This window comes from Salvelinus sp. IW2-2015, linkage group LG26 (assembly GCF_002910315.2).
Source record: "Salvelinus sp. IW2-2015 linkage group LG26, ASM291031v2, whole genome shotgun sequence".
Classification (NCBI taxonomy): domain Eukaryota; kingdom Metazoa; phylum Chordata; class Actinopteri; order Salmoniformes; family Salmonidae; genus Salvelinus; species Salvelinus sp. IW2-2015.
In genome coordinates, this window is record NC_036866.1 from 3,368,556 (window position 1) to 3,378,883 (window position 10,328).

Consider the following 10,328-nt stretch of genomic DNA (forward strand, 5'->3'; position numbering starts at 1 on the left):
TCTTGAAGTATGTTACATGTAGGTAGATGTTTTAAGTGACTATGCTAGATGAAACAGAGTGGCAGTGTTGTGGAGAGAGGGGGGGCAATGCAAATAGTCTGGGTAGCCATTTGACTAGGTGTTCAGGAGTCTTATGGCTTGGGGGTAGAAGCTGTTTAGAAGCCTCTTGGACCTAGACTTGGCGGCTCCGGTACCAGCTGCCGGTGGGTCAGAAGAGAATAGTTCGATGATGGATGGCTGGAGTCTTTGACAATTTTTGGGCCTTCCTCTGACACCGCCTGGTATAGAGGTCCTGGATGGCAGGAAGCTTGCCCCCAGGGATGTACTACCCTCTGTAGTGCGTTGCGGTTGGAGGCCAAGCAGTTGCCATACCAGGCAGTGATGCAACCAGTCAGGATGCTCTCGATGGTGCAGCTGTAGAACCTTTTGAGGATCTGAGGACCCATGCCAAATCTTTTCAGTCTCTGAGGGGGATAAAGGTGTTGTCGTTCCCTCTTCACGACTGTCTTGGTGTGCTTGGACCATGTTAGTTTGTTGACGATGTGYACACCAKGGAACTTGAAGCTCTCAACCCYCTCCACTACAGCCCTGTCGATATTAATGGGGGCCTGTTCGACCCGCCTTTTCCTGTAGTCCACGATCSGGTCCTTTGTCTTGCTCACATTGAGGTAGAGGTTGTTGTCTTGGCACCATACTGGCATCTCATCATTGTCTGTAATCAGGCCTACCACTGTTGTGTCGTCAGCAAACTTAATGATGGTGTTGGAGTCGTGTTTGGCTACCCAGTCGTGGGTGAACAGGGAGTACAGGAGGGAACTAAGCATGCATCCCTGAGGGGCCCCTGTGTTGAGGATCAGCGTGGCAGACGTGTTGTTGCCTACCCTTACCACCTGGGGGCGGCCCGTCAGGAAGTTCAGGATACAGTTACAMAGGGAGGTGTTTAGTCCCAGGGTCCTTAGCTTAGTGATGAGCTTTGTGGGCACTATGGTGTTGAACGCTGAGCTGTAGTCAATGAACAGCATTATCACAATAGTTATTTATACAAGTAACAGTTCCAGAACACAATGGCCTTGTGTTAGGGTGCAGATATAACTGGACTCTATGAAAGGCATGACATCACAGTTCAACACAGAACAGAGCATAATCCCTGAGAAGTTACAACAGCTCACCCCAATTCTTCAACAACAATATGCTGCCGACTGCAAAGTCACACTCACAAGCTGTGAAATCTGTCTGAAAGGACAGAAAATTATGATTAATAAGAGAAGAAAATTGTGACGAATGTGGTGAAAGATTTTGTAAATGCTTGTACAGCTACAACTACTAATCAACAGTTTATGTTGCATTTTACTTTCATTAAACTTGTATTTTATTTGTCTCCAGTTGGCTCCAGTTGGCTACTGTACAATCAGAAGTCATCTTTTAACAAGTGTGCATTACTCCTCCATTAAATAACAACTTAGGCCTGCTATTAATTAGTCCTTAACATTCAGTATCATGTTTTATGTAGGCCTATGTAGGCCTACTTTAAGCTAACTTTAGTTTCTGAAAGTTGATCTGTGATTCAGTATCCTTGGGATTTGTAAAGATTGGTTTTCAAATCAAATGTATTATTTTCATTATGACAGATTAATACAGAACAGAGACAATTGCTATTTTATCACATTTTCTGATATGTCCAATGAAGCTTTCTACCTGTGACATGTTTCTCTACTTTCTTTCACCTGCACTGATCTGAAAGAACTGAAAGGGTAAAAGAACTGGACAGGTGAAAGAACTGACAGGTGGAAGAACTGGAATGGTGGACCAACTGGACAGGTAAAAGAACTGAACAGGTGAAATAACTGGACAGGTAAGATAACTGGACAGGTGAAAGAGCTGGCAGGTGGAAGAACTGGACAGGTAAAATAACTGTACAAGTAAAAGGACTGGACAGGTAAAGAACTGGACAGGTTAAAGAACTAAAAGTACTGGACAGGTAAAAGAACTGGACAGATGTATGAACTGAACAGGTGAAAGAACTGGACCAGGTAAAGTTACATTTCCTTGGGTGGAAAAAATGGGCACAGGAATGGATAGAGAAACTGAGGACAAGATAGTTTCTTCTGTACTCTGGATTACGTCAGTGCTACCGGGATGCATCCAGTATGTGTACTTGCATGCATCTCTTCAGTGGGTCATATGATTGAGTGTAGTCTGGCCCAGGAGTGTGAAGGTGAACGGAAAGGCTCTGGAGCAACGAACCYCCCTTGCTGTTTCTGCCTGGCCAGTTCCCCTCTCTCCACTGGGATTCTCTACCTCTAACCCTATTACAACTACTGTGATTATTATTATTTGACCATGCTGGTCATTTATGAACATTTGAACATCTTGGCCATGTTCTGTTATAATCTCCACCCAGCACAGCCAGAAGAGGACTGGCCACCCCTCATAGCCTGGTTCCTCTCTAGGTTTCTTCCTAGGTTTTGGCCTTTCTAGGGAGTTTTTTTCCTAGCCACCGTGCTTCTACACCTGCATTGCTTGCTGTTGGTGTTTTAGGCTGGGTTTCTGTACAGCACTTTGAGATATCAGCTGATGTACGAAGGGCTATATAATAAATTTGATTTGATGTGGACTGTTTGTGATAAGAATGTGACAGTGAACAACAATAGTCACGCGTCATCTGTCCGCTGCAGTTAATGAAGCTGTATGACACTGGAGGATCAAGAGGGACAAACTACCAAGGTGAGTGTTATTTCACTACATCACATTCATCAGCAGGACACCCTTATCTAGAGTGAATATTATTATACTGTCTGCTATACACTACATTCAGAATGTACGTTCAAAAGTTTGGGTCACTTAGAAATGTTCTTGTTTGAAAGAAAAAGCCTTTTTTTGTCATTAAAATACATCCAAGATGGCGTAGCAGTCGGATGTGTCTTTGTCCTGTCTGTCCGTGTAAATAGTATTCGTATTTTTCGTATACATTTGTATATATTTTAATTTTAATTTCACTTTCCATTTAGGAACTGAATATACATTCCGCCTCACCCAACTGTGGTACGGACCTGCTATTTTTTTTTATACTTTAGAACGTAACCCCAATCAGAAGCTAGCCAAGATAACTAGCTACTAGCTTGTAGTCAGTTAGCCACTGCTTGCGGTCTTCGCCTTAACTCTGGACACAGCCAGCTTCAATACCGGGCCAATACTCCATCTGCAAGCGCGATATCAAACCGAGCATATAGGATGTGATTTTTCTCTACCACATCACGGATTCCTGACGCAAGCTCTGGACAATTATCACCGTATTATCACAGCTAGCTAGCTGAACCCGAGTGGTACTACTGGCTAACACATCTGTCCCGAAGCAAGCACTAGTTAGCCTTGAGCTAGCCTCGAGCTAGGCCCATCGCCGGCTACCAAAAGAGGTCTACCAGCGAATTCTGGGCTTACAATACCCTTTGCCAATGTGGACTGGACCTTTTTTTGCCGACACAGAGCCTGCCAATCCATCACAACTGGTCTAAATCAGCTACGGCTAATTTAGCCATTTTTTTGCCGCTGCTAGTAAGCTTTTACTTCTGCACAAGACACAGCCCTGTTATTTAGCCTGATATTACTCCCAATTACCAGCATCGGACTGTCTCTCGACAACAACGCCGGATTCTCGTAATCCTGAGCCACTACTTCTGATCCTCACAGCTAGCTTGCAGCTAGCGCAGTTAGCGCCACTGCCACGAAGCTAGCACAGTTGCAACACAATTCTACAATTCACAACTCTCTTTCGCCTTCAGCTTGGATTCTCTGGATTCTCTGTCGACACGACCAGTGTCTGAGCGAGACCCCTCCGTCTGAGCAGACCACCCCCGGGCTACTAACTTTAACCGCCGCGTGCTAGCTTAGTGGAGGCTCCCTGCTCCATCTACGGCTGCCGCCTGGACACTATGATCACTTGGCTACATAAGTGATGCATGCTTGACTGTCATTAATTCACGGTATTTCCATTCTGTTTATTTGTGTTTTATCTGTCGGCTCTGTGCTTAACTCAGGATCTGTGTGTAGTTAATTCGATCTCTCTGCCTAGTCGTCGCATTTTCTTTACTGTTGTTGCTGTTTAGACTAGCACCCTGTTATGCTTGCTGTTATTTACGTTGTTTTTAGCTAGCTCTCCAATCAAGCGACTGCAATCATTTAATGCTTATTGTATGTCTTCTCAAATATCAATTATGCTTCATACTGTTGTTCAGGCGCTAGTTTTTCACATTATATTGTTTTGGTTTGCAAATGGACCCTGGTAGTTCACCACTTCCGTACCTCTGATACCCCTTTGTACCATCGCCTCCACACTGGGTGAACCTCACCCATCTGAGACCAGCAATGTCAGAGATACAACCTCTCTATTTCATCACCAGTTGCCTGGGCTTGCCTCCGCTGTACCCGCGCCCTCCATACCCCTGTCTGCATTATGCCCAGAATCTATTCTACCACGCCCATAAATTCTGCTCCTTTTTTCTTTGTCCCAAACGTCTAGGCGACAGTTCTTGATAAGCTTTTTAAAGCGCACCCTCATTCTACTACTCCTCTGTTCCTCGGCGTGATGTGAGGAAACCCAGGCCTGCATGTCAGTCCCTCTTTGTTACTTCCTGTGATCGAAAAAGCCTTGCCTCAGGCATGTCAACATCAGAAGCTCCTCCTAAGTTTGCCCTTACTCCCGCGCTTAGCACTCTGCAATACCTGATTGTCCTGTAGCCGTGTCCGAGGAATCTGGCTTAGAAGCCACCAAAAATTCTGGAGATTTCCATACCAACTATAACACTTTCCGTCAAGAATAGAACTGGCCAGGGGGAGGAGTTGCAATCTACTGCAGAGATAGCCTGGCCAAAGTTCGTCATACTTTCCAGGTCTATGCCAAGACAGTTCGGACTTCTAATTTTAAAAATTAATCTTTCCAGAAATAAGTTCTCACTGTGCCGCTGCTACCGACCCCGCTCAGTCCCAGCCTGTTGCCTGGACCATCTGTGAATTGATCGCTCCCATCTAGCTTAAGAGTTTGTTCTGTTAGGTGACATAAACTGGGATATGCTAACACCCGCAGTCTACAACCAAGCTTGATGCCTCATCTCAGCACAAATCATCAAGGAACCCCCACCAGGTACAACCTAAATCCGTAAACATGGGCACTCCTAATAGACATATCCTGACCAACCTGCCCTCCAAATACACCTCTGCTGTCTCAATCAAGATCTTCAGCGATCACTGCCTCATGCTGTATCCGCACGGGTCGCGTGCTCAACGACCACCCTCTAATCCTGTTCAAAACGCTCCCTAAAACACTTCTGCGAAGAGGCTTTCTAATCGACCTGGCCCGGTACCCTGTGAAGGATATTGACACTCATCCCGTCAGTTGAGCGACTCCTGGTCATTCCCTTTAAATGTTACTTCCTCACCATTTAGACAAGCATGCTCCGTTTCAAACAAAGTGCAGAACCAAAACAGCATTATAGCCCTTGGTTCACTCCAGAACCGACTGCCCATCGCCCAGCACAAAAACATCTGTTGCGAACTCAAATAGCATCGCAAGAGCCCCCGCATATGCCAAACTGTTCAGGGAAGTCAGGAGAACCCAAACACTCGCAAAGTCAGTTCAGCGAAGAGCAAACGGCAGCTTTTTCAATAGAAATCGCATCTGTTAGCTCTAACTCAAAAAGTTCTGGGATACTGTAAAAGTCAGGAGAACAACGAGGACTCTCCCAGCTGCCCACTGCACTGAAGGCTAAGCGTAACTACGGTCACCACCGCATAAAGTCCGTGAAAATCAAGACTTCAACAAGCATTTCTCAATGGCTGGCCATGCCTTCCTCCTGCCACTCCAACCTTGGCCAACAGCCCCGCCCCCCCCGCTGCTACTCGCCCAAGCCTCCCTCAGCTTCTCTTTATCCCAACCAGAATAGCAGGATGTTCTGAAAGAGCTGGAAAAAACCTGGACCCATACAAATCAGTCTGCGGCTTGACACTGGACCGCCCTATTTCTGAAACTGTTCCCCGGCCATTGTCCGCACCCCCTATTACCAGCCTGTTCAACTCTCCTTCGATCACTCTTGAGATCCCCAAAGGATGGAAAGCTGCCGCGGTCATCCCCTCTTCAAAGCGGGGACACCACTGGACCAAAACTGTTACAGACCTAATCCATCCTGCCCTGCCTATCTAAGCGCTTCGAAACCAAGTCAACAAACAGATCACTACCATCTCCGAAGTCCCACCGACCTTCTCCCGCTTGGCAATCCGGCTTTCCGAAGCCGTTCACACGGGTCACCTCCGCCAGCTCAAGGTACAAACGATTATCATAACGCCATTCGATAAAAGACATAACTGTGCAGCCTCTTCATCGACTCTGCCAAGGCTTTCGACTCTTGTCATCACCATATTCTTTATCGCAATGCTCAGTAGCTCGTTTTCTAATGACTGCCTTGCTGGTTCACCAACTATCTTTGCCAGACAAGAGTTCAGTGTGTCAAATCGGAGCATGTTGTTCCTGTCCCTCTGGCAGTCCTATGGGGACCGACAGGGGTTCAATTCTCGCGGTGCCCGACTCTTTTTCTTCATGTATACATCCAATGATGTTTCTCTTGCTGCGAGGCTTCCCCTGATCCCACTCTACGCAGACGACAACATTCTAATATACTTCCGCCCTTCCTTGGACCACTGTCTACTCTAACCTCCAAACGAGCTTCAATGCCATACAACACTCCTTCCTGGCCATCCAACCTGCTCTTTAAACGGCTAGTAAAAACCAAATGCATGCTTTTTCAACCGTATCGCGCCATGCCGCCACCGCCCCCGACTACCATACACCACCTGACCGTTTCCACCTAGAATATGTGACAGTCTATAAGTACCTATGGTTCTGGCTAGACTCAAACTCTCCTCTCCAGACTCCATATCAACATTCCCAATCCCAAAATCAAATCAAGAATCGGCTTTCTATTCCGCAACAAAGCCTCCCGTCACTCACGCCGCCAAACTTACCTAGTAAAACTGATATAACTACCTCGATCCTCGACTTCGGGCGATGTCATCTACAAAAATAGCTCCAACACTCTACTCAGCAAACTGGATGCAGTTTTATCACAGTGTCCATTCGTTTTGTTACTAAAGCCACTTATACGACCAGCCACTGCGACCTGTATGCCTAGTCGGCTGGCCCTCGCTACATGTTCGTCGTCAGACCCACTGGCTCAGGTCATCTACAAGGCTATGCTAGGTAAAGTGCCGCCTTATCTCAGTTCACTGGTCACGATGGCTACACCCACCCGCAGGCACGCGCTCCAGCAGGTGTATCTCACTGATCATCCTAAAGCTAAAACCTCATTTGACGCCTTTCCTTCCAGTTCTCTGCTGCCTGCGACTGGAACGAATTGCAAAAATTCTCTGAAAGTTGAGACTTTTATCTCCCTCAACAACTTTAAAAATCTGCTATCCGAGCAGCTAACCGATCGCTCAGCTGTACATAGTCCATCTGTAAACTACCACCCAATTTACCTACCTCACCCCCTACTGCTTTTATTTATTTATCTTTCTGCTCTTTTGCAACACCAGTATCTCTTCTTGCACATGATCATCTGATGATTTATCACTCCAGTGTTAATCTGCTAATTGTAATTATTCGATTTATTATTGCCTACCTCATGCCTTTTGCACCATTATATAGAATTCTCTTTTTTTTCCTACCATGTTATTGACTTGTTTATTGTTTACTCCATGTGTAACTCTGGTGTTGTCTGTTCACACTGCTATGCTTTATCTTGTGCCAGTCGCAGTTGCAAATGAGAATTTGTTCTCAACTAGCCTACCTGGTTAAATAAAGGTGAAATAAAAAATAAAAAAAACATCAAATTGATCAGAAATACAGTGTAGACATTGTTAATGTTGTAAATATTTAATTGTAGCTGGACAATGTCTGATTTATAATGGAATATCTACATAGGCGTACAGAGGCCTATTGTCAGCAACCATCACTCCTGTGTTCCAATGGCACGTTGTGTTAGCTAATCCAAGTTTATCAATTAAAAAGGCTAATTGAACATTAGAAAACCATTTTGCAATTATYTTAGCACAGCTGAAAACTGTTCTGATTAAAGAAGCAATTAAACTGMCCTTCTTTAGTRGAGTATCTGGAGTATCTGCATTTGTGGGTTCGAAGTAACATACAATGAATATTGCTGTCTGGCGAACTGCCACAAGTTCCAAACTGGTCTAAAAGTAAAATACTTTTTAGGATGCAAACAGTGTGTAATTATTTTAGTTGAATGCTGATCACTACCCGCAAAATGTTTGTTGTCCTATATGTTGCATAAAATATGCTTTGATGCGTTTTACCTCAGATATACACAGTACACATGCATTGAGAATAATGACTGTAAAACTGGAATATATATATATTTTATATATTTTTTGCCTAGCATCATCCCTCCAATTTGACATCAAAAAATATAATTTTGTGGATATGTTTGTGGATATGAAGTAATATGATTCGGTTTTTAAACGTAGGCCTACATAAGTATTATGGCAGTGTGTTTGGGCGGGGTTTCTCTTGCTTGTCTTTCTGCGCTTGTTACGTTAGGTGATCTCTTACTGAACACATGCTCGAACTTGAAATACCTGCCTGGTATCTGTTGCCATAATGTGTCCAATCAAAACGCCTGTGGAGCGTCTCGCGTAGGCCTATTTTCACCAGTTTTCAGAAGGAAGTCCCACGCTTTTATCGGGTAAGTCCAGTTCATTCGTTTAAACACAGCTCTGTATGTATTGTATTTATTCAGGCGAAAAATCGTAAGATAAATATTTACACAAATATTGTAAGTTTATTTGAACTTTGCCCGTCATTTTATATGAATTTACGGCGCTTGTGAAATAATATTTATGGTAATGTCCTTACAAGGACTGAAAGAAAGTTTAAATACCACTAAATGGGTGTCAAGCTTTGAGATTATACTACGCCTCTCTAACGTGCAAAAACATGACACATTTGGTGATTCAATGAATTGTCTCCACATTATTTGGTGATTCAATGAATTGTCTCCACATTATTTGGTGATTCAATGAACTAACCAGGATATATATTTTTTGAACTTTGTAAGTCGCTCTGGATAAGAGCGTCTGCTAAATGACTTAAATGTAAATGTAAATGTTGAACGCAAACTATGAATCCTACGCGTTGGTTGTTGTGTGGTATATCTCTACTTGGTTATGGGAAAAGTGACGTCATTTGTGATTTAAAGCGAGCATCCTTAGCGTTCTCGACAACTGGGAACTCAGAAGAAAAAAACGAGCTCAGACTGGGACAAATCGTGATATCAGGGATATATTAATTACTAATTTAATTCAAAGGGCATTATTGGCATGGCAAACATATGTTTACATTGCCAGAGTAAGTGAAATAGATAAACAAATGTGTATGAATTTCTTATTTTTTTACAGTAAACATTACACTCACAAAAATGTCAAAGGCGTAGAGATATTTCATATGTCATATTATGGCTTTATACCCTGTTGTGCAAATAATTAAAGTACAAAAGGGAAAAAGTATGGGTTATATTTACAATGGTGTTGGTTCTTCACTGGTTGCCCTTTTCTTGTGGCAACAGGTCACAGCTTGCTGCTGTGATGGCACACGGTGGTATTTCACCCAATAGAAATGGGAGTTTATCAAAATCGGGTTTGTTTTCGAATTCTTTGTGGGTCTGAGTAATCTGAAGGAAARATGTGTCTCTAATATGGTCATACATTTGGCAAGAGGTTAGGAAGTGCAGCTCAGTTTCCACCTCATTGTGTGGCCAGTGTGCACATAGCCTGTCTTCTCTTGAGGTCCAGGTCTGACTACGGCAGCCTCTCTCAATAGCTTATTGCAACGGGAACGGTTTACAGTTTAAGAAACAAACGGAAGCAAACGAAACTGGGAATGATCTACCTGATTTTGTCCAATATAAACTCAAACTTTCATTACCAAGTAAACAAAAGTAAATGGCAAAGTAAACAAAAAATTTGGAGTAAATGGTTTTTGTTGTGGAATTGGCTTCATGAATACACCCCAGTGATCTTTGCTCAGATCAGTTGGAGGTCTAGGATGATGCCCAAGTTTCTGAGTTGGATGACCGTTCAAAGCAATTTTTCCCCAGTCAGAGTTTTTTTCTTCTCCAGGTTCCCTGTTGTCGTGAATACACTATATGTTGCTACATCCATTTTTGGACTTATAAGTCAATGATATATCAAATCAAATGTATTTATGAGACCGCAGGTCTGCGTCTCTCACATGGCGTAGGCAGACCATTCCATAAAAATGTAGC

At 43.7% G+C, this 10,328-nt stretch overlaps 1 protein-coding gene across 3 annotated transcripts in view; it reads left to right on the forward strand.

The window, feature by feature from the left end:
- The first annotated feature begins 1,745 nt into the window (after positions 1–1,745).
- Positions 1,746–10,328, forward strand: part of elovl8b (ELOVL fatty acid elongase 8b) — a 29,185-nt gene continuing 20,602 nt past the window's right edge. The window contains exon 1 of one of the 3 annotated variants that reach the window (XM_023972033.2): positions 1,746–1,818. The gene's annotated coding sequence lies outside the window, so the exon portion shown is untranslated. Of the gene's footprint in view, positions 1,819–8,604; positions 8,751–10,328 lie in introns of those variants that run through there. The other 2 variants (XM_023972032.2, XM_023972034.2) reach the window with 2 other exon arrangements.